This window comes from Lepus europaeus, chromosome 15 (genome assembly GCF_033115175.1).
Source record: "Lepus europaeus isolate LE1 chromosome 15, mLepTim1.pri, whole genome shotgun sequence".
NCBI classification, from domain to species: Eukaryota; Metazoa; Chordata; class Mammalia; order Lagomorpha; family Leporidae; genus Lepus; species Lepus europaeus.
Genome location: NC_084841.1, coordinates 1,881,813 through 1,906,200, shown reverse-complemented (window position 1 = coordinate 1,906,200; position 24,388 = coordinate 1,881,813).

Genomic DNA, 24,388 nt, shown 5'->3' with positions numbered 1-24,388 from the left:
GCCAGAGGAAGGGGCTGGGGGGAGGCTGGAGGGGCCCCGCCCTGTGTCACCGGGCTCAGAGCTCATCTCCCTCTCCATGGTAGGAATACACACACAGGCACACACACACATACACCCACATACATAAACACACAGGCAAACACATGCACATACATGCACAAACTCACACATATGTATAAAATACACGTGCACATACATACACATACACACATGTGTGCATGCATCGGCACATACACATGCATAAACACATATGTGTTCATAAACACACATGCACGAATGCATATACATGTGTAAACATGCATGGACATAAATGCATACACATACACACATACCTATGCTTGTATAAATACATATACACATATACACAGGCACATACATGTGCAGGCACACACGCACGGGCATGCATAAATACATGTGTGTGCAGAAGCATGCGTGTATGCACATATACACATACGTACATGTACACACATACACAGTACGGGAGCACGCTTCTGTGTGCAGGTTTTGTACACACACACGCTACACATTGGGAAATAGCTAGACATTAACACTAAGAGCTTTAGGAGAAAAAAAATGCCGCCAACACAGAAGAGAGGGGCAGTGTTGTGGCTCAGTGGGTTAAGCTGCCACTGGTGACACGGGCATCACCTATGGGAGCCACCAGTTCTAGTCCTGGCTGCTCCACTTCTGACCCAGCTCCCTGCTGTGGCCTGGGAAAGCAGTGGAAGACGGCCCAAGCGCTTGAGCCCCTGCACCCACGTGGGAGACCTGGAGGAAGCTCCTGGCCCCTGGCTTCAGCCTGGCCTAGCTTTGGACGTTGTGGCCATTTGGGGAGAGAACCAGGTGATGGAAGACCTCTCTCTCTCTGTGTCTTTCCCTCGCTCTGTCACTCTTAAATACTACTACCAATAATAAAACTAAATACCACGTTTAATACTGCTACTACTAATAGAACTGGGATGCACTATTCCATCCTACCGTCTGCTGGGGACAAGCCCTCAGGCACATAGGGGTGAGCCAATGGCTGTGCCCAGGTCCCCGGTGAGGGCAGACACAGGAAGGCCGAGAGCCCGGTACCACCCCCAAAGCCCCCCACCCCAGCAGCCTGTGGGTCCCTTCAGAAGCAGACCCTGCGCCTGTCCACACAGGGGCATCGGCAGGTGGTGCCCACGGCCAGTGCTGGCTTTGCTGCCATGTGCACCGGGCTCGCCCGCGTGTAACACACACATTTTATATTGAGCTTCCTTGCACATCCAGCCATGCTCCCCTGTGATGTCACTGACACTAGGCAATGCTGTGCGAGCGGGTGTGGAGGGTTAGGAATGGACGCAAAGCAGGTGCCCCCGGGGGAGCGGCTGGAGGCAGAGGCAGGGACAGCAGTCTCGGCGTCCAGGCTGCTGGGTTCACGGCCTGCCCCGGAGCAGACCCCTGGACAGTGCTACGGGCTCTGGTGTGACGCCAGAGCCTCTGCCCTGCCACAGAGGGGCTGGGGTGGGGTCTGCAGGCTCAGAGGCTGGGCACCTGTTGGGGGAGGTGGAAGTTCTGAGTTTGGATGTGAGCAGAAGCAGGCACGAGCAGCTGGAGCGGCTGGCTTCCCTCCCTGCGATTGGACAAGGGTTACAGCGCCCGTCAGGGAAGGGGCAGTGGTCATGATGAAGAGTTCAGTGAGCACCCACCAGGACGAGGCCGATGGCACTGCCCGCGCCTGTCTCCCTGGGCCCTGGCTGCACCAATCATCATGACCCTGTTACCACCATCCTAGGCTGACCCTGGCGCCACCCCTGGGGCCAAAGCAGTCGCACCTGTAAGTGGGAGGGGGGCGTCCATCAGTTTTGGCATCTCTGGCCTGACGGGCACCCGTGTGGGCTTTGCAGGCGCCCTGGGGACGAGCCTGTCTGATGTACTTCCAGAGTCACCTCCAGAGCCACCCCCACCGTGCGTCCACAGAGCACCCCAGCATGCAATGCCGCGGCCCCTGGCCTCTGTCTCACTTGCTCACTGCTGTGTATCTGGGCTCCTGAACCATTTCCACCCCAGGCCAGGTTCAGACTCTTAGCTGCCATCAGAGCAGCGAGCGAGCAGGTGCATCCCCGGCCCAGCCCCGCCGGGCTGGTGACAGCACAGCTGAGCATGGCCGAGCCTCGCACAGGGTTCCAACGCCCCATGCAGGTGCTGCTTGGTGCAATGCCTAGCAAGCCCGGCTCCTAACTGCTGAGGCCTCAGGACCCAAAGCGAGGCGGGGAATCAGGTCAGCGTATCCATTACCGGGAATTGGATCCCTCGCCCTTGTGTCTCTGGAAGGTCAAAGAGTGAAACAAAGGGAAAAAAACATGCAAATGCAGAGAGCCAGTCTGGGAGCTCACAGGGGTGAGGCACGGGGATAGGATGACCACCTGGCACTCTTCCCGGTCTCACCGCTGTGACCTTGAGAAGGCCAGCCCCGCACCGTCACCGAGAACTGATCCCCGGAGCCTAAAATAGCCGGGATGATCTCAGATGAGGCTGGAAACGCAGGCCGAGGTCGGCTGCTGCCGCGGCGGCAGGGGTTCTCGACCAGCACGAGAGATCTTCCATCCTCTGCATCAGTCCCCGAATGGCTACAACAACCAGGGCTAGGCCAAGCTGAAGCCAAGAGCCCGGGTCTCCAGCTGGGTCTCCACGTGGGTGGCAGGGGATGGAGCACTTGGCCACCTTCTGCTGCTGTCCAGGCACATGCGCAGGGAGCTAGACCAGAAGAGGAGCCACCAGGACGCCCATGCATGGGTGCTGGCATCTCAAGTGACGTCTTAACGCTTGGTGCCACCAAACGCCACGTGCAGGGGCTGAGTGCGCTCCGGAGCCGCAGCTGGGGTTGAGCTGCAGCTTCAGGCCTGGCCTGTGTGTGGCCGTGGGCGTCCCCCCTCTGCTCTGCTCTCAGCTCATACGCGCCCCGGTGCAGGGCCTCTGTCCCTGGTCTTTGTGGAGCACCTTAGTTATGGTGGACGAAGCGCTTGGAGAACGGAGACGAGCAGCCGTGCTGTTACTTGGCAGGACTGAGCTGTGCCTGGTTCTGCCTCACGTGGGCTCACGGCCAAGGGTGCTGAGGCCTGTGCTGGACCGGGTGGGCAGCAGTGAGTCCCCCAGCTGCATGCCAGGGTCAGGGTTGGGCTGCAGGCATGGACCTCCCCGAGGTGGGCGCCGGGTCCATGCTGGCCAGGATGGATGGTAACCCTCCTACAGCGGGGCTGGGCGCAGACCTTGCAGCTCCTGGCAGGAAGCTCCTGCAGTGGCAGTGGGTGTGTGGCCTGCACGAGTGGCTGGCCCAGTCCACTCGCCAGGGAACTCGGGCATCCCAGGAAGTATGATGGACCTGCCCAAAGCATCTTCCGTGGGGAGTGACAGCCATGAGCCGCGTGCACTCCTGGCAGCCACGCTGGGTGCTGAGTCCTGTTCTGGGAGCCCTGGGCAGCTGACGCAGGGCCCGCCCAGGTGCACACACAGCCGTGTCCTCATGTGCCTCTCGTCCAGACAGGTGGACTCTCACACCCACGCAGAAACCCAGGCAGGACGGTCCCGAGCAGCTCCTCAAACAACAAGCAGCCCAAGTGTCCCTGGGAAGGTGCACCGTGCATCGGGCTGTGCCCACAGTTCCCTGGATGCCGGGACACTTCCGGGTGCCCCTGGAGCCCTGCTCTTGCTAGGACAAGGGCCAGGACGGCTGCACCCAGCTGTCTCGGGGCTTGGGGCCGACTGAGAAGTGGAAACCCCAAAGAATAGGCATTGCACGTGGCCCTGCTTCTGCCACACTTGGGATTACAAAACCGTGGAGAAGAGAACTTCGTGCTGCTGTCCGGATTCAGTGCTGTTGGGAGTGAGGGGCGAAGGTGCCTGGAGCAGGGGTGCTGGCAGGGAGACCCCGGGGCGCTCTCCCCATCCTGGGGCCGGGCTGTGATAGCTGCACCAGCCCCGGCCCCCCTCCACGTGCGTCCTGGCTCTGCTGTTGTCATTAGGGACCACTCTGCTGTCCTGGCAGCTCCCTGTGGACCTACAGTTATTTCAAAATTAAGAACGTGAATAAAAATAAGTGATTCAAACCAATACTGATAATTACTCTTTTTAAAAAAACCTAAGTCACGTGAGTGGAGTGGCAGCCCGGCACAGGCGTGTGTGCCTGTGCGGTGTTATGTACCTCCTGCCCGCTGAGTCCGGCTGTCGAACGAGGCCTTCCCCCCGGAGCAGGCAGCGCCGCACCCCAGGCCCAGGCTGGAGCAGCCGTAGCAGCTGCTGAGGTAACCAGGCCGCTGGCTTAACCAGATTCTGCTCCCAAATGGCTGGCAGATTTAGAGTGATCTCTGAGCCAATCAGAAGAGGCAGCGTGGAGATTGTGCGAGACACACAGAGGTCACCCCTGCCTGCCGGCTGTAGCTCCTGGGGACAAGTCCCTGAGCCAGGGTGACACAGCCAACAGCTGTGTGAGGAGGGCGAGGCACAGGCCGCCACCTGCCCACCAGCAAGGCTGTCCCGTCCCTGGTCCCTCTCCTGGGCTGGGGTCAGGTACCCTGCTCAGCCTCCCGGGGCAAGGCCAGCGCAGGGTCTCCCAGTGCTCCCTGCATAGAACGCCTGGGCCGCCATCACCACCTCCCCCCTCCCTGGGCTGGAGCCCCGCGGCTGACGCCCTGTTGTCCTCTGAAAGCAGCGCTCTCATGTCTGGGTCACAGCCCCAGAGGTAGCCTGCAGGTTAGCCCTCCTGCGCTTCCAGACGAAAGACACCGGGGGACTGCAGCAGGGCCAGGAGGCCACAGGTGCACCGTGGGTGCTGGGCCCCGGCTCCGGAGGACCCAGCCCTGTGTTGGGGCACAGCCCAGCGGGGCCTGGAGCAGTCTGACCACAGGCCAGTGTGAGCCAACAGCTCAGAGCTCATTTTAAAAGTGAAATAAGTGAGCTTGAAATTACCTGTGGCTCTCGATGCTCATGAAGCCAGACTGTACCGCGAGGCGGTTCCAGCAGGCTTGGAACTTTGGCAAATCGGCCCCTGTGAGGCAGATCTTTGACGCCAGAGTCACCAGGGACCAGAGCCTGTGCAGGAGAGGGGGCTGGGACTCAGGTCCCACCAGCCCAGCCGTGGGGTGACCTCAGCCCCCCAAGCTAACGTACCCAGGCCAGCTTGATGAAGCGTAGGGATGCACACGACAATACCTTTTCCTCGCCCTAAGTCAAAGCACCAGTTTCCGTGGCCGTGATAACCGGCAGGAAACGTGGCCAGGTCTGCGCGCAGTGCCGTGTGCTGGAAGCGGCGTCCCCACTCCCGGGAGCCGGAAGTGCTCGGATCCACTCGCAGGCAGCAAGCACACCAGGAGGAGCTCCCGGGCTCCATCGGAAATCACAGGGCCGATTTGCTGGGCGGCTTCCGGTCTGGCTGATATCGGCTATGTGATGTTCAAGTACTTTATGTACACCCAGAGGCCCTTTTCTGAATTACAGAGCTTTTGCAAATGCTGAAATAAATACACAGAAATGCTGGGAAAAATTAAAGAAAACATCTCCACCTCCCGCAGTTCACATGCAACTCGCTGCCGGGCTGAGCCTGACAAATATGCAAATGCACGGCCCACCACGGCCAGGAGGCGCGGTGCACGGGCTCCGCGCTGCTTATCAAAAGGTGTGCAAGGCTTCCGGGCAGGAGCTCAAGCGGTGGGCGCTGACAAGCTGACTCGCTCGCTTTCGCTGTCGCGAATGAAATGTGCGGGGGTGTGGCTTGCTTTCCACGGCTGGGCATCGGAGTCTGTGATGGAGACCCCAAGCTGCCTGGGAACAGCCGCCTCTCCCAGACCCCTGGCATGACAGCAGTGGAGGGGACAATGCCCTGCAGGGAGGGCTGATCCGGGCTGCTGGCTGCAAGTCTGCCTCCAGCAGTCGGCCTGGGGAACAGGTGCCTCGCCCCCGCTGGCTGGGGAAGCGTCCATGGGGTGGTGGGGAGAGCAGGCTGCTGCCAGCCAGCCAAGGGAGAAGCCACCCAACCATCAAGACAAGGGGACCCTGGGGGTGGGCGTGTCAGCACAGTGGCCACTCCCAGACTGGCCCCCAGGAGGAGACCCGGTGACAAGGCTGTGAGCACGGGGCGGGGTGTGTTGTGGGGCCACCCCAGGACACAGCGGCAGAGGAGCGGGGGTGCAAGGGAACAGCGAGGGCCCCTTGCAGGCAGGTGAGCAGCAGGGGCACTGGAGGCACAGGGGCATCGCAGAGCCTGCAGGAGGCTGGGGCACAACCCTCGTCATTGGCAGAGTGCGCGGTCCCAGGCTACAGAAGGACCCCCGGTGACGAACGGGTCGCAGGCAGCAGGGCACCCTCCAGTTGTGTGGGCATGGGGAGGGCTGAGGGGACATTGAGGGCTCCTGCAGTGGTAACCCTCGGCGGAGTCCGACCGAGGCAGGCGAAGCTCCTCTCTCTGCTCGGGGCGCAGTCCTGGGCGAGAACAGAGCAGCAGCGACATTCCTAGCGCTGGAGGCAGAGGACAGAGCACTAGTGGCTGGGACGTGGGGCAGAACAGGGGCCACAGGAGCACCTGTGAGAGACGGAGCCCGGGCAGGCACACTGTGCCTGGCCTGCCGCTGGCCGGCTGGCCGTCTTCGCCAGAGTGGTGAGTGTTTGTGGAATGAAAGGATGCGCAAAAGACCATTGAGAGCAGAGATGGAGATGGCCGGTGATGCGTGACACGCTTGCAGCCCGTGTGTGGACGTGGCCACCGCAGCCAGAGCACGTGGCCAGGCAGGAAGGCAGGGGGACCTCGGTTACCCAGCCCTTTCCCGTCTGCTCTCAGCTGGCTTCCTCCCTGTCCCCTCAGTGAGACCGAGTCTCCCTGGGTCCTCGTGCGTGTCCACAGCACACACTGAGACCTGGGACCGTCGGCCCCAACATCTGGGCCACCTCGAGGCCGTCTCCGCGGCTCAGCTTCTGTTTCCTTGATTGCAAACCACATTTTCTCATTTCTCCCTGGACACAGCACAGGATCTCTGGCTGGGGAGCGCTCAGGGTGAGATCTCTGGATTCCGTTTCCCCTCTCTGGAGAGGGTGAACCATCCAGATGTCATTTGCAGCACAGATGTTCGGGGGCCGGCTGGTGGGTGTTCTCCTCTGTCAGCACCGATCGGCATTTACCAAGTGCCCCGGGCCTCCCCGGGGTGCCTGGAGGTTGCTGTGGTCCCTTCTCCCCGGCGAGGCAGGAACACGGGTCTCCCAGTGCTTCTCAGCCTCTGTACCTTTGTCTTCCCCTCCACCCTCTGACACGTGCCATCGTGAGACTTTAACCCTGCACGTGTGCGGCTCAGGAGCCCTCCCAGGACCCGTGGGCTGTGCTCCTGCCCTGCTGGTGGGTGGTGCCTCCAAGGGCAGCCACTCACTCTGCCCTCACCTCCTTTCGCGATGCACTGGCCACTGCAAGCTTCGTCCCACCCCACCTGCTCAGGCAGGCGGCGTTCGTGCGTGTGGAGGGCCGCGTGTGCAGCTCACCCCTTCTGTAGGCCGGCTCCCCAGGCTCCTTGTCCCTGCTGAGACCACAGCGGGTCTCCCATCACCCGGCTTCCGCCCACAAGCTCTTAGCAGGGCCCCGGGTCGTAGGACATCAAGCACAGAAGTACTGAGCCCTGGGCATGTCCAGCTACAGGTAGCCCAGGCCGTGCCTGGGGGCTCCAGAAACACAAGGAGACAGAGGCAGAGACAGCACGCGGCAAGAGGTCAGTGGCACGCACTTACGCTTTCCTGAAAACAACTGAGTGCGACTTCTGGACGCTGGTGTCCCTGGGTTTTCAGGTGCTGGAGAGGACCTGTGCCACCTTCCATGCTAGTGATTTCTTTTTTTAAAGCTTTATTTATTCATTTGAAAGTTAGAGTTACACAGAGAAAGAAGGAGAGGCACAGAGAGAGACAGAGAGAGAGAGAGAGAGGTCTTCCATCCGCTGGTTCCCTCCCCAATTGGCTGCAACAGCCAGAGCTGAGCAGATCCGAAGCCAGGAGCCAGGAGCCTCCTCCGGGTCCCCCACGTTGGGGCAGGGGCCCAAGCACCTGGGCCATCTTCTACTGCTTCCCCAGGCCACAGCAGAGAGCTGGATCAGAAGAGGAGCAGCCGGGTCTCGAACCAGCGCCCATATGGGACGCCGGCGGTTCAGGCCAGGGCGTTAACCTCCTGTGCCACAGTGCCGGCCCCAGTGCTGGTGATGTCTGGATCGCTTGCTCTGCGGGTCTCAGCTGTGCCCAGCCACACCTCACATGTACAGTCAGGAAGAGGAGCTCAGGGCACAGCGACTGAGCCGCGCCTCCCCTCGGTGGGGCCCAGGAGCGGCTGACAGCGAATCAGCCCTTCCACTGTAGTGCGTCAGATTGGGAAGTCCCTCCGGTGGTCTCTCCCTGGGCGTGGCTCCCGCAGGCTGAGTGTCATCCACAGAGCCTGGGAGACTCCGGGTCTGCCACAAGGCACGTGCCACGCCTCCGCCCCTCGCCACAAGGGAAATGACGTCGCTGAAGGCCACGGCGTAACCTGCCCTGAGCACAGGCCCCAGCAGCGTCCAGAGGTGCCGTGGACTGGGCACAGATCTGCTCGCAAGTCCCATCCAGAAAGGAAAGTTCCCAAAGACAGCGTATGGAGGAGCCAGTGGGCCACGTGACTGCTCCCCTCCCACCCACGTGGCCAGCCACGTCCTCCCCGAGCCACATCTACCCGCCGGGTGCCCCCCACCGCCTCCCTCCTCTCTGCGTCCCAGGCTCCCCTCTCGGCCCATCTAGGACACATCCCCACTCTATTCCGTTCCAGGTTTCTGCGTCTGCTCCCCCTGTCCATTTTCTGTCCCCTGGTCCTCAGAGCAGAGCTGCTGGCTCAGCCCAGAGCCCAAGCCCACCCAACCCACTTGACCTGTCCGGGATCCCAGGTGCACCTGCCTGGGAGGATCTGCGTCCGCTCAGAGGTCAGCGTGGTGGCACTGCCCCCACACAGCCCATGCCTGGCACGAGGCAGAGTTGGGGGTCCTGCCTGCCTTGGTGTAGGGGGGCTGGGTCCCCGTGGCTCTGTTGGGACAGCGATGGTTCCCACTCCCTCGCATGTACTCTTTCCACTCGGGGCAACCTGAGCCCGGCCCTCCCCAAGGTGGTGAGCTCCGTGCTTCCTGGCAAAGGAGACTTCCCAGGAGACCTGAGTGGCCGTGGTGAACGTGGTCTGTGCCCTGCTCACCTGCTCTGACCTGGGAGACGCATGCCTCACGGACGCCTGAACAGTGGGCTCGTGAAGCAGGACTCCCTCCAAGTCAGAACAACCTGCGGCACGTCTGCTTGTTCGCTCCATCGTTGGCTAAAGGCACAGATACCTTCTGGTTACGACCGCTACAGGGCGGGCATGTGCCTCGTCCAACCACGGGCGAGAAACGTACCCGCAAACCAGACACAGGCAATGAGAGAGAGCAAAGGCTTGGGGGATCCTCTCGTCTCCTCAAAGATGCAAGTCGCTGTCCAACAAGGGTACATTTAATTAAGCTCCCGATTATCGCTGATGTTGTTATTAGCGTATTAAGTGATAATATATTATACGCAGCACATTGTAGTAGTCAATTATGCTAGTGTTATATAATTGCATTAGTATGTTCAATTAGGTTATTAGTTACACTGGATTACCGATTACCTGTGTACCTGCCTTCCTGAGCTACAGGGGAAACAGCACAGGGTCAGCACGCGAAGGTATTGCATAGGCAGATGCCTACATCCACAGACAGAACCCTGTGTGGTGAGTGACAGCCCCTGGACGTGTGGCTGTGAACCCCACCCAGCCCCGCTCGGGGGGAGGGGGGACGCACGCTGTGCACACCTCCCGGGGAGCAGGTGTCCGTGTTTTGGCCCGGCCTTTGGGCAGCGCGGGCCTGCAGATTGAGGACGAACACACAGAGGCTTGGGTTTGCAGCACTGGAGGGGAAGGGTGGATGCTCCCGGACATCCTTCCCAGGACTGACCCTGGGCAGTGGTGGGCCCCGTGTGGCCGACCCCCTCCCCTGGCTCTCATGTCCAGGAGCAAGGTGTTCACTGTGCATCTAAGCGGATGGCAGCTGCCTCCCAGCGTGGCCTCCTGCCTGTCCACCAGCACCCAAGGCCATGCCGCGCACACAGGCTGGACGGGGTTGAAGCCGAGCGAAGCTGCGTCCTCTCTCTCCTTCATCCCCAGAGCAGCCACGGGCACATCCGGCAGGTGCGTCGGGGCGAGGTCATCGCCTTCCAAACGCAGACAGCACCGAAGCGTCCTCTAACGCCCGGCCTTTGGTGTCTGCGGCCCACACTTGAGCTACTTAAGGCCAAGCCTTTGTCGCTTCCTGCTCTGAACCCAGCCTGCGTTCCGTGGGAGATGACAGATGAGCTCATATGGCACCAAGCAAGCCCAGACAATAGCTCTGGCCATGACTGATTGCCTCGCCGTAACCCACTTTGTGTTAGATGCATGCTGGCGGCTCAGCTCCACCGCCGTAATTTCGTTCTCCGCCATCCCCCGGCCCTCTGCGGACTAACCAGGTTCCTTCGGTAATGATTTCTTTTCTATTGTATTGTTTTCTGCATAATCAGGTTGCTAGGTGGGGGTCTCGGTGACACGGCCATCTGTCAAGTTCATTTGCTCTAGAAATGCAAGGAATAATGGCCTCGACAACTCGGAGCTATCCGTTGTCGGAGGAGGAGTGCCGGCTCCTGCCGGGGCCGCCTTCTCCCCTCTGCAAGCCACGCTGCTCCCCCCACAAGGCCCACACCCTTCCTCCTGCGGGAGGGCTGGCTTACAGATTTGCGTTCTTTCTGGAAAGGGAAAAAAACATATCTTTTCCCCTAACCGAGTCCACTCTGTATTGCAATTTATACAGACAAATGCAATTAAGGAGACTGGATGAACGCACCCGTCTTGAGTCGGAACCAGGCTCCGTGACAGTGCACGTGGCCGGGAGGCGTGGTGGAGATGGTGCCACCACGTCTCCTCGTGTCCTGTGGCATCGCTAACACGCAGGTAAAGGCTTGCTCTGAGTTTCCCCACAGCGGAGGTGCGCGTGACCCGCACGGGGGCGGCTGGGGAGGGAGCCTCTTCCCCTTTCCCATATAAAGGACTGAGAGATTGTCAGTGTTTCCAGTAAGGATGTGTTCACTGCGTTTCATAACCTTTGTGCAAAACCAGTGACTTCTCCCCAGAGCGGGGTGGGGCTGAGAGCTCTTTGCAAGATGCACCCCGGTTCTGACCTGCAGCCGCCCCAGCCGCGGGCAGTGGGCTCCTCCGCATGGAGAAGGCGGCCTGGACTGACCCTGGCGCACACGGGACTGGCCCACGTGCGTGTGGCCCGGAGCTCTCAGTTCTGCCGGAACCGAGTCTGAAGGTGGGGGGAACCCTGGGTCCCGCTCCATGGAGCCTTCAGCAGGCTGGCGAGGCCATGCACTTCCCGTGCGGGCACTCGGAGGTGAATGTCGCCCAGCAGGGCCGCCTGGTCCTGTCCAGATGAGGCTGCTGCCCCAGTTTCTCTCCACACGGATCCCAGGGCCACTCGTTCCCGCTGGAGAATCCGAAGCTTTGCAGGGAGGGGGCCAGGGTTTGAGCTCAGAGTGAAGACGCAGGTGAAGACGCGCCCATCCTCCACACAGGGCACACCTACTAACCCACTTCCCTCTGCCTGCCCCTGCCGCCCCCACAGCCTCGTCCAATCCCCATCACCTCCCGGAGCCCCAGATTCCATGAGAATGAAGTTTCCACGAGAGTCTGGGTGAGGACAGACCGCAGATGTGGCCACCCGGACCGGTGGCCTGCCCGGAGCTGGAGACGCTGCAGCCCCACCGCTGGCCACGGCCGCTGGGGCACTGCTCGGCCTTTGCCCTCGGCAGAGCCTGGAGGCAGCCACAGAAGCCCGCTGAATCCCCCCGAAACTGCTCCTGGGACATGCGCAGAAAGGGCGCCGTCCTGGGGCGGGAGCGCCTCGCCCAGCTCCAGCACCGACGCCCACGGCCTCGGAGGAGGCCCCAGCACCCGTCTCCGCCCCGCCACGAGCCGGTGCACACCTGCACGGATGCCCAGCCCCTGTCCCGTCCAAGCCTGGCTCCTCTCTGAGTCTCTCCTGTGCCTCCCAGCCATCCCACGAGGGGCAGACATGCTCGTGCCGAGCACGGACAGTCCCGTCCTATCATTGGCAAATACTTGAAAGCAGGACGGACCCTCCATGGAGGCTCCCGGCGTTCCCTGCGTCTGTGGTCTGCCTCACCTCCCCCACCCCCGAGGTGACACGGAGGAGGCCATGAGAGACAGCCCACCAAGCTCGGCCACACCCGCACTCAGCGTGCTATTCACTCGCAGGCATGCACAGTGCTTGAACCGTGGCTGCCAGTGCCTCCTGGTTTGGGAAGTCTTGGCAAGCGGGCTTGGGACCTTGAGCCGATGGCTCCAGGTCCCTGAACCCAGAGGGCGTCCCAGAGACTCTGGAAGGCAAAGCAGAGCAGCTCTGGGCGCAGGGCGGGTCAGAGCTGGGCAGGCCCCTCGATACGGGGCAGGCGAGGGCCTCGGCTTCAGCTCACTTAAAGGGGGATTCGAGACAAAGCTGTGAGGAGGCCGGCGGAGGTCGGAGTGACACAGGCACCAGCCAAGGAGTGCCTGGAGCCACCAAAAGCTGGAAGGGACTGGCAAGGGCCTCCTGGGAGCCTGCAGATGGGGCTCGGCCCTGCTGCCCCCCGGGTCCAGGACTTGGGCCTCCCAGGAGCCTGCAGATGGGGCTTGGCCCTGCTGCCCCCCGGGTCCAGGACTTGGGCCTCCCAGGAGCCTGCAGATGGGGCTTGGCCCTGCTGCCCCCCGGGTCCAGGACTTGGGGCCTCCCAGGAGCCTGCAGATGGGGCTTGGCCCTGCTGCCCCCCGGGTTCAGGACTTGGGGCCTCCCAGGAGCCTGCAGATGGGGCTCGGCCCTGCTGCCCCCCGGGTCCAGGACTTGGGGCCTCCCAGGAGCCTGCAGATGGGGCTTGGCCCTGCTGCCCCCCGGGTCCAGGACTTGGGCCTCCCAGGAGCCTGCAGATGGGGCTCGGCCCTGCTGCCCCCCGGGTTCAGGACTTGGGCCTCCCAGGAGCCTGCAGATGGGGCTCGGCCCTGCTGCCCCCCGGGTCCAGGACTTGGGCCTCCTGGGAGCCTGCAGACGAGGCTCGGCCCTGCTGCCCCCCAGGTCCAGGGCTTGGGGCCTCCAGGATGGATAGGATTCACTTGGTTCTCAGCCCCCCAGCAGCCACAGGTAGCAAGTGCCCTACAATTAGATACACTGAATCGGCCCCTGTGGACAATCTGTGAGGCTTAGACTCTCACAGGCTATGAACCGTGCACAGGCCTGGAGTCGTGTGCAAACGGGCCAACAGCCTAGGTCTGCTTTGCAAAGCCGACTCTGAGGGGCGGAGTCACAGACGGCTCCATGCACAGCTGCACGTGGCCCTCCCCCCTCCCCGCCTCTTCCTCTTATTTTGCCCGGAAGCAGCTGTTTGGGATCACCAGCGAGATTACAGCCATGCCTGCCCATGGATTGCTGAGCCCACCTTGGGCACAAGGCCCCATGCAAGCCACCAGCCCCCCACTCACTTTCACACTGCCTGCGCCCTGCTCAGGGCCCCACATGCCACACTCCTCCGTGGCCTGGCTGACACGCCGGCCCCTGCTTGGCTGTGAGGCACGTGGCTCCTGGAAGCCACGCCCACTCTGCCCACAGCCTGCCAGAACGCACCGGCCTGCTGCTGCTTGGGGCCAGCTTTGCAGCCGGAGCGAACACTAATTAAACACCACTCCCTGCCCTGGGAAGCTGCCGGTCACAGATGAGGCTGGGCCGGGTGGGAGGCCACGTCTGGGCGGACGCCTGTCTGACACATTAGCAGGTGACCCCTGCCGGGCAGGTGGCACGCGGTGCTTCTCACACCTCGGCCTGGTGCTCTGGGGCACGGGGCCTGCAGGAAGAGCAAGGCCAAGGCCTTGAGATTGAAAGCGACCGTGCAGAGTCCACCCCAGGGCAGCGGAAGCCAGGAGCTGCACTTCCACAGCCCAAGACCCCGACTTTCAATTAAGTGCCAGTGCTTGGGGGGAGGGTCCTCCAGGCAGCTTCCTGTGGGCCCTTGGAGGGGCCGGGAGCTCAGGGAGGGGAGATGTGGATGTGGGGGCCCCACGGCCCCCGTGGCGTTCCCATCCTTGCTCCACTGAAGCTGAGAAGGAAGTACTGCGCACACGGGACCCCACCTGCGCCCCACACCTCCACCTCGCCGCTGGCCCCCAGGAGGGCTGCAGAACAGGCTGTGCTCTGCGCACTTGGGGAGGACCTGCCGAGGCAGCCCCCAACTCCCTGCCCTCTCACCCCTCCTCCTCCTGGCTCCCGGACTGAGGCCACGACCCCCGACCGGGGTCCAGCTCCATGGAGCTCCCGCCTCCGGTGAGAACTCGCACCCAAGCCCTGGCTGCAGGAGTGGGAGCCCGAGGCTGGTAGTTCCTGAGCCTCTGGCATCAGACAGCCACCCCTTTGGGACATGTAGAGAACCCTGGTGTGTCTACTGCTTCTTGCCAGAGGCCAAGTTCGTCGGGACAGCTAGGAGGAGTCCCAGCAAGCACCCGCCCTGCTGCAGGGGCCTCCACCCCACCCCCCAGCTACAGAGTCCCTGCAGAGCCTTGAGGGGGAGCAGAGCAGGGGTGAGGGGCTGCCTGCACCCAGACCTCCGGCTCTGCCCCTGGGGAGGCAGCGGCCGCCTAGGGAGACCTGAGCCAGGCACTCAGAGTAGATGCCAGCCATCATGCTGAAGGGGGGCGAGACGGACTCCCTCCCACAGAAGGAAAGAGCTGCCGCTTTGCTGGGGAAGGCTCGTGTGCACAGGGGGCTGGTGAGCAGGAGGCTGGCGCCAGCTGCCCTGGGCCCCTGCAAAGCCGGCCCTGGGAAAGCAGCCTTGGTAAGGACGGGCGGCCGCGGCGGGAGTGCCAGTCTCGCCCAGAGAGAGCACCTCCGGGCAGGGCACCCCAGTCCACGTCAAATCTTAGCAGCAAGTTCTGTCTTCCACGTTAGACCTTGAAGGCTTTACAATTTACAAACAGCTACAGATTCACCAACCCAGAATGGGACCAACATGGACCACGTGTTCTTTTTTTTTTTTTAAGATTGACATGTATTTTGAAAGTTGGAGTTAGAGAGAGGCAGAGAGAGATCTTCCATCCGTTGGTCACTCCCCAGATGGCCGATACAGCCAGGGCTGGGTCAGGTTGAAGCCAGGAGCCAGGAGCTTCTTCCATGAGGGTAGAAGGGGCCCAAGCACTTGGGCCATCTTCTGCTGCTTTCCCAGGCCATAGCAGAGAGCTGGATCGGAAGTGGAGCAGCCAGGACTCGAACTGGTGTCCATGTGGGATGCCGGCGCCTCAGGCAGTAGCCTAATCCACCTTACCACGACGCCGGCTCCTGAACCAAATATTCCATCACCCAGCAAGAATTATTTTTTTTCTTTTTCTAAGGATCATCAATTTCATGAAGCAGATTGCCCAGAATAATTATTTCTGAGTTAAAATTGTTTTTTGTAATTCATCAACTTCACAGTTGTGTGTAATAATCACATCTATTTATTTTTTCTTAAGTAATCATGGGATTCCCATCAAAATTGATTAGAAACTGCTTCTAGGAGGACATGCTTTTAAAATATTCAAATTGATGGTGAATGTTTTATTAACCACATTTAGTCTATAATTATTTTTCTAATGAAAATCACCCTGACGGCACCATCTGATGCTGGGAGAAGCAGAGACGCCTCCGCGGGGAGCTTGGGAGGAGGGGTGCGGGGCCACGCGGGCGCGTGCCGGCCGAGGTGGCGGGCCTGCTCGGCCCCAGTGCACTGATGACCCCAGAGGACGCTGACGGTGCACCCTTGGGAAGGGCAGGACGAGGAGAACACACACGTTAGCTGAGCGGCGGGGGCCGCTGTGAGGCACCGCGGCTCTGAGGTCTGTCCGTAAGACGTAGTGCGTACATGTGTTTTCAGACACTGAACATGTATGCGCGTATATGACAATGATTCAGGGAATCCATAGGAAACAGCATCAAAAGATAATTTTGGTGCAAAAACTTTTGAAATCCCTGTATGTTTTGTGTGTGCTTAAGATCTACCACACTATGGCTACTACAATGATTGACGCGTGAGCATTGTCCATGAATGTGGTTAACATACTCTGCTTGTAGCACACAGAATGTGTGTGTGAGAGAATGCTGCGAAGACTCATACGTGAGCACAGGACTTCATGTGGTTTGCATATCTGGTGCTCGCTGTATTGAATCTCTTCTATATCCTCTGGAATACTGTGGTGCTCAACATGTCTGTGCGTCTGTGTGTGCATCATGTGTGTGCAGGCATGTGTGTATGCATGAGTGTTCAGGCACACACAGGTGTGTATGCGTATGTGTGCAAGTATTGTGCACAGGTGTGTATGTGTGTGTAAAGGCATGTGCACATGTATGTGTTTGCAGACATGTGAGCATACACATGTGTGTTCCTGTGTGTGTTCATGTGTGTGCAGGTGTGTGCATGTCTGGGTGGGCTTGTGCATCCGTGCATGTGTGTAGGGGTGTGTGTATGTGTGTGTGCATGTGTGTGCAGGCTTGTTGTACAGGTATGTACATGTGTGTAGGGGCATATGCGTATGCATGTGTGTGCATGTGTATTCATACATGTGTATAGGCATGTGTGTGCATGTGTGCAGGCTTCTGTGTGCAGGTGTGTATGTGTGTGTAAAGGCATGTGTGCATGTATGTGTTTTCAGACATGTGAGCATACACATGTGTGTTCATGTGTGTGCAGGTATTGGGCATGTCTGGGTGGGCTTGTGCATCCGTGCATGTGTGTAGGGGCATGTGTGCATGCATGTGTGTGTATGCGTGTGTGCATGTGTGTGCAGGCTTGTTGTGCAGGTATGTACATGTGTGTAGGGGCATGTGCATATGCATGTGTGTGCATGTGTATTCATACATGTGTATAGGCACGTGTGTGCATGTGTGCAGGCTTCTGTGTGCAGGTGTGTATGTGTGTATTGGCATGTGTGTACAGACATGTGAACATGCATATGTGTGTGTGTGTTCATGCATGTGTGTGCAGGTGTGTGTATGCATGTCTGTGCAGGCTTGTGTGTTCATGCATGTGTGTACAGGCGTGTGTGTATGCATGTGTGCAGGCTCCTGTGTTGATCACTGGGCTGTTCTTCAGCTGGCTGATGTCACTGCACGCTCACCACACGGTAGCTGTGCGTGTTGGAGCATTACTTCTCAACTACACATGCACAGATACCTGGCGCTGCACCTGGAGTCTGTGTGTGACACCTGGACAGAGCCAGCTCCTTCCCCCTGGGCGTCCACATGACAGGCGGGCAGGGGCACCCCCCACCCCGAGTCTCCCTGTGGCACGTGGCAGTGGGACTCCATGGGGCCCTCCCTGAGACCGGCAGGAAGGACATGCTGCAGCCACGGAGCCAGGACGGGAGCCCCACCAACACCACGTGGCACGAGCTAAGTTGTCAGCTCTGTGCCCAGCTTCCCGTAGGCCTGAGGACTGCCGGAGTCAGCTCGGTCCTGGGTGGGGTTGTGTTTTTACTTCACTAAGAAATGCCCAACTGACAAGATCACAGCTCACATCCATGTGGACCTTGGCCCATCCCTCATAGGAAAAATGCAGGGCCCGGGCCTGGCCGCCACGGCAGGACCAGGCTTCGGCAACCACCCCGGGCCACTGTGCGGCACAAACGGGGATTTATTCACGGCCGCTACCGCCAAGTGCTCGCTAAAATAACGTGAAGTGGCCAACTGCGCTTTCAAAATGAATTTACGTTAACTGGAAAACAGCGAGCGAGCCACACACACGCGTGTGCACACACACACACACGCACACACACGCGCGCGCACGCACACGGGCCTGGGGAAAGAGATATTCGCCCCTGACAGATTGACAGCGCCGGCCGGTGTGTGGTGTGCGAGGCTGTGTGTCTTTTTCAGAGAACACAAGAAAATCAGATTCTAAACATCAGACCCAGGAGAAAACTGCCGTTAGTTCACAGAGAAAAATCAATAACTTCGGGGCCGGATGAAGCCGTCTGCGGAGCCCTGGCGTGAGCCGCGGGCGGGGCCCGGCTGGGCTGGGCCAGCAGGTGCACTGTCCCCGAGATCCGCCCCTTCCTCCCGTCCTGGGCGGGACCTCCACAGCCAGAGGCCACCAAACACGGTGTGGTGTCACTTTGTTCTCCCCGTAAAAGCACCTACGGTGGGGCTTGGTCCGAGGAGCCGGATCGGCCCTCCCGGGGCGGGCGTCAAGCCGATGGGGGCTGCGGCAGATTCCAGAACACTCCACAGCCGAGCGCGGGGCCGGCTCCGCTCCGTCCGCCCGGGGTGATCTAATACATTACCGCACACCGACACACTCGTTAGCTATTTTCCTTTCCGGAATTAAAAAATTGAATTATACAGCCCGCCTCGCGACTGCAGCCGTGGAGTTTATTAACGTCTATCGACCCTGCACGCTCGCTCCAGGACTGGGCTGCGACATTGAATTAGGAGGCAGCGCCGGCCGCGCACGGCTGGACCCCGGCCGAGCCACAGGTAGGCGAAGTCTCCTTCAATTAGACATAATCATTACTCACCGTCCAAGACTGTGCTGAAGGCTGCTTTCAAACCTGCGAGGGATCCGCGTTTAATGTACTGATTCAGCTTGTCGGAGCCAAATTCACTGTGTACTGAAACCAAAGCAATTTAGTTCTTGCCCACGGCCTTTTTGGCAGTTCATCTAGCGCCGAGCGCTGTAAGGACTGCGCGATACAATTGGATCTGCGGCATCTGGGCACACACAGGACCTGCTCCTTAATGGGCAAAGGCAAAGGCTCGGCTGAGCTCCAGTTTTATGTGAAGAGCCAGGCCTTATCTGGCCCCTGAAAATAAAGTGCTTAAGATAGAGTCAAAAGCAAATCAAAGAAAATATTTATCCTCGGGTCTCTGAGATGCTCGCTGTGGCTCCTCGCGGCTCTCCTGCTGCAGCCGGCGGAAGGCACCTGAGCCCGGGGCCCGGGATTAACCGCTGAGGGATGTGACCCTGACCACCGGCTGCAGCCCACGAGGAGTCTTCATCAAACACGAAGGGAGGCAGCTGCTGCTCGGTGAGCATGCAGAGACTCAGGGAGGCCTCGGGTGGGCCCAGGAAGCCACAGGAGGCCTGCAGGACACAGCCCGCTCTGTCCGTGATGTTGGGCCAGCCACCGCACTGGGAGGCTCTGTGTGGAGGACAAGAGGCCCCAGTGAGCTCATCTCAAGGCCACCTGGACGGGGGACGGGGGTCGAGGGGCCGAGGGCGCCCTGGTGGGAGGCAGGGGATGTTGTGGACCTGGTGCCCGCTGACAAACCGGACGATGGCAGTGGAGGAGAGCCCTGAGGAGTGCCTGTGGCACAGAGACGCGGCATCACAGGGCACAGGCTGGACACTGACGCTGAGACCAGCCACGTGATGCCTTCCCGCCAAGAAGCGGGCTCAGGGAGCTCCAGGCACTGTGCAGGGGGACGGGAAGTGGGGGCCCAGGGACCCATGAAGGGACCTACAGCCATGGCCACAGCTGAGCGTGGAGACAGCCTGAGCTGGCTGGGAAAAGACTCAGCCTTGAGATCACCCACCTGACACACCACCCGTACCTGTCATCCATGCACCACGACATGGTACACACACGCATCATATATGAACCATGCTACCCTACACACATCCCCTACACACACCACACACACACCACCCATACCTGTCATCCATGCACCATGACACAGTACACACACACATCATATATGAAGCACGCTACCCTACACACATCCCCTACACACACCACACACACCATACATACCTGTCATCCATGCACCATGACACGGTACACACACGCATCCTATATGAACCACACTACCCTACACACATCCCCTACATACACCACACACACCACACATACACACACTATATCTACACCGTACACACATCACACACACACATCATATACTGCACACATCCCCTACACACACCACATACACCACCCATACCTGTCATACATGCACCACAATACAGTACACACTCACCCCAACACACATCATATATGAACCATGCTACCCTACACACACCCCCTATGTACATCACACACATCACACATACCTGTCATACATGCACCACAACACGGTACACACACATCATATATGAACCACGCTACCCTACACACATCCCCTACACACACCACACACACACCACCCATAACTGTCATCATTGCACCATGACACGGTACACACACGCATCATATATGAACCATGCTACCCTACACACATTCCCTACACACACCACACATACACACACACTATATATACACCGTACACACATCATATACCACACACACCACATACACATATCCCCTACTCACATCAAAGATACACTCCTCACACATGTCATATACAGCGCTCACATCGTCCTGACATAGGCACCATATACACTCATGTTCCACACACTCCCATATATACATGAAACCTGCACCACCCACCCCACACATACCACACAGGCATCAAGCACAATCTACACACACACACTACACACTCACCTCACATACACCTTATACACACGGATACACACACACACCTGTTCACAACTGCCACACAAGCATGACCCGTACACACAACACACACACACACACACACGGTGCCCAGCTCCTCTGGCCACAGCCCGAGTCCTGGCCTACCCCGGTGCCTACCCTCTCCCGCCCATCATGGTGGACCAGGCGCCCCGGTGCCGGCCGGACCCGCCCTTTGTCCCTGCTGTGTGTCCCAGGGAACCGGAGCTGCTCCAGTCAAACAGTGGGAGGCAGTGAGGGCTGCAGGCCCCCTCCCACGATGCCAAAGCCCCCGCAGGGGCCCCCCCTCCTGCGCTCTCACTACTGCTCGGTGCTGGTGCACAGCGGGCAGGAATGGGAACCGACGGACGGAGTCCCTGGGACGCATGGTCTCTGCAGACCACTGCTCGCCACTCACCGCGTTTCCCAGCTGCTCATGTTCCTTGGTCTTCAGGAGTACATTGGGAGAGCAGGAGACAGTGGCGGCCACGTGGGGCTCACGGGTGGCATCCTTGTGAACCCCGATCTTCCTATATGGGTTTTATGAATCCAGCAATAGCGTGGGCTCCTAGACAATCTGAGCAGCTAATGACCAGCTAGGAAGTCCACCCTCCACGCGAGCCAGTGGATGTCCATGGGTCCAGTCCAAGATTCTAAGCGGTCAGGTAGCTGAGCGTTTGTCCCAAAATGCACGTAACCGATGTAGCCGTCACGTACCACATCCTTGACGTCTGAAACCACACTCAGACGGAAGCCGACTCAGGGAGAATCCTGCAACCTTGTTATTACGCCTGATACACGTGACCCCCTCCACCCCTGCCGCTGACGTGGCAAAAAATAGAAATGCAAGATCAAACCCACACTTATGCATGTGTACACACACACACACTGACGTAGGTGCACACAGGTACGGCCATTCCCACAGCTCACAGAGCGCCGGGCTTAGCCTGGAGCCTGGGGGATGAGCAGAGGTCCCTGCTCAGAGCACATGGAAGCTGGCTCACAGACACATCTCAAGGCACGGAGCAACGGAGCAGCCAGCCCGCGCGGTCTGAGGCTGGTGCTGATCAGCCCAGCAACCGTGGACAGGGAAAAGCCGAAGCAGCCGAAGCCGCTGGGCCATGCAGGTGGTCGTGTCTGCACGTTGCCCGCAATGCTGACGCTTGCCCAGGAGCCCCTGGCTGGGCACGGCAGCAGGCAGCACACGGCGCCGGCAGCGCCGAGCCTGCACCCCGGGCTGAGAGGCAGTGTCTCCTAAAGGCGTTCAGCCTGGACACGCAGGTCCATTTCCCTCATCCTCATTGCAAAAATAAACTCGAGCTGCCCGGCGGAGGCTCCGTCAGCAGACTGCGTTCCAGGCCTCTGTGGGCTCGCGCGATCGGCAAACAACGACACCAGTGCCCAGACATGATGTCACCGGGACCGCACACTCACCCCGGGAGGGGGGCACTGGGCGTGCGGCGAGCCCTGGAGCCGGCCTGCTCTGTCCTCCCAGCGCTGGTCCGCTCTGCAGGGCTGCTCCACCTGCCTTGGAGAGGCTCAGTGGCCCCCAGCGCCCGAGCCTGACCCCGTCTTCAGGCAAGGGCTTCCCCCTGGGCTCCAGGCAGCAGCGAGGCCCAGAGGCCCCCGCTGCTTTGGGGGCTCAAGGAGGGCAGTCAGTGCCGGCCCCCTGCACCTTCTCTAGGGAGACAAGCCCGGCACATGCGGAGGGGCGTGGCCCCCAGAGGAGAGGAGAAGGCAGCTCCGGAGCCCCGGCTGGGCCCCCAGACCCCCGGGCCCGGCTGTGCCTGCGCGCACCAATGCCAGCCTGCACGGCTCCACTGCTCTTTTCCCATGACCACGCCTGGAGGGGAGGCCCCCGGGCAGTGGCCGCCCTGGGCTGGGCCCCCTCAGGAGCCTGTGTGCATGTGTTCCTCAATGCACACCGGGTTGAGCTCCCGGCTCTAGGAGAAGGAGAAGGACGGGCAGTGTCCCCCAGAAGGAGGAGGGACTCTGTGTGTCCCAGCCGGCTCTCGAGGAAGTGCCGAGGGCAGCCCGGGCGCACAGTTGGGAGGCGTGCGTCAGTTAAAGGAATTCACCCATGGGGGCTCTTGTCTGATGCTACTGGCACACACGCAACTCCATTCCCTGCTGTGGGAAGTGACCGTGGGGTGCGCGCGGGGCCCTGCGGCACAGCCTCGGGCTCCATGCGGCTGCCCGGTTATCAGGGTTCCCGCCCCCAGGGCAGGTGCGCCGGCCGGGGTGAGCGGCCGATATCCTGTTGGCTTTATTTCTGTGCGTTCTGCAACAACTCGGCACGCTTATGACTAACTCCTCCATAAATCAGTCACTTCCTGTCTCACGTGGGAGCCCTCCTGTGGCGGCAGCGACGCCCGTGAAGTGACAGAGCCGGGTCGCGCTCGCTGTGGCGGGGGGACGCCGCCAGGGTTTCCCTGCGTGGACTCCGGCAGATTTGCTGTGCGTCAGAACACGGCGTGATCAGTGCTCGACGACTGTGCGCGTGGGGCTGCGTTTTCCCACCTCGTAGAAACACGCGGGGGCATGTGTCATGGCAGCCGTGGAGCCGCGTCCCGCTTTCCACGCAGCATCCTGCGACAGACACGTTTGCTCCCGTGCTGAGCTTGCAATGGGGGAAATGTTGACGTGAGCAGCAGTGAGTTTTTAAGACTGTGCCATCCACGGCAGAAACCTAAGCTTTTTGGAAGCCCGTTATTTGCTCAGCTGAGTGTGGTGGGAGCAGAACTCGTGTCACAGGTGCGTTTTGTCTCCTGGCCCCGTGCTTGCTTTATGTTGAGAGCGCGGGGTTGACCGCACGCCACACGCACAGTAAGCACATATCCACTCCCCTCCAGCTGGCTCCTTGAAAGCAGTGTATTAGGAAAACGCCGTCTTCTGTTTCTTTCTTTTTTTTTTTTTGACAGGCAGAGTGGACAGTGAGAGAGAGACAGAGAGAAAGGTCTTCCTTTTTGCCGCTGGTTCACCCTCCAATGGCCGCTGCGGCCGGCGCATCACACTGATCCGAAGCCAGGAGCCAGGTGCTTCTCCTGGTCTCCCATGTGGGTGCAGGGCCCAAGGACTTGGGCCATCCTCCACTGCACTCCCTGGCCACAGCAGAGAGCTGGCCTGGAAGAGGGGCAACCGGGACAGAATCCGGCGCCCCGACCGGGACTAGAACCCGGTGTGCCGGCGCCGCAAGGCGGAGGATTAGCCTGTTAAGCCACGGCGCCAGCCAATCTTCTGTTTCTTAAATGGAAGAATGCGGAGTTGTAAAACCCGGCCTAGCGTTTCCCAGCTCCGTTTTATGCGCCTGTGACTTGGTTCTCTGAGTAAGAGAGAGCCGTGTGCAGGTGAGGGTGTGGCATGCAATGTGACTGGTGGTGTGACTCCTCTGTAGCACGGCATTCCCAGTGCAGTCGGGGGTGGGTCTTCCTGACAGCAAGGGTGAGAACCGGCTAAGGGACACAGGGACTCCGCAGACGAGAGCGGCGTGGACGTCTCAGGACCAGAGCTGGGCAACGGGCAGCCCCTGGAAGATCATGCTCACCAACACACACACTCCAACAGAAATGGTTGTTTTTATTTGACAGATAGAGTTACACAGTGAGAGAGAGACAGAGAGAAAGGTCTTCCTTCCATTGGTTCACCCCCCAGATGGCTGCTACGGCTGGAGCTACGCCGATCCAAAGCCAGGAGCCAGGTGCTTCCTCCTGGTCTCCCATGTGGGTGCAGGACCCAAGCACTTGGGCCATCCTCCACTGCCCTCCCGGGCCACAGCAGAGAACTGGA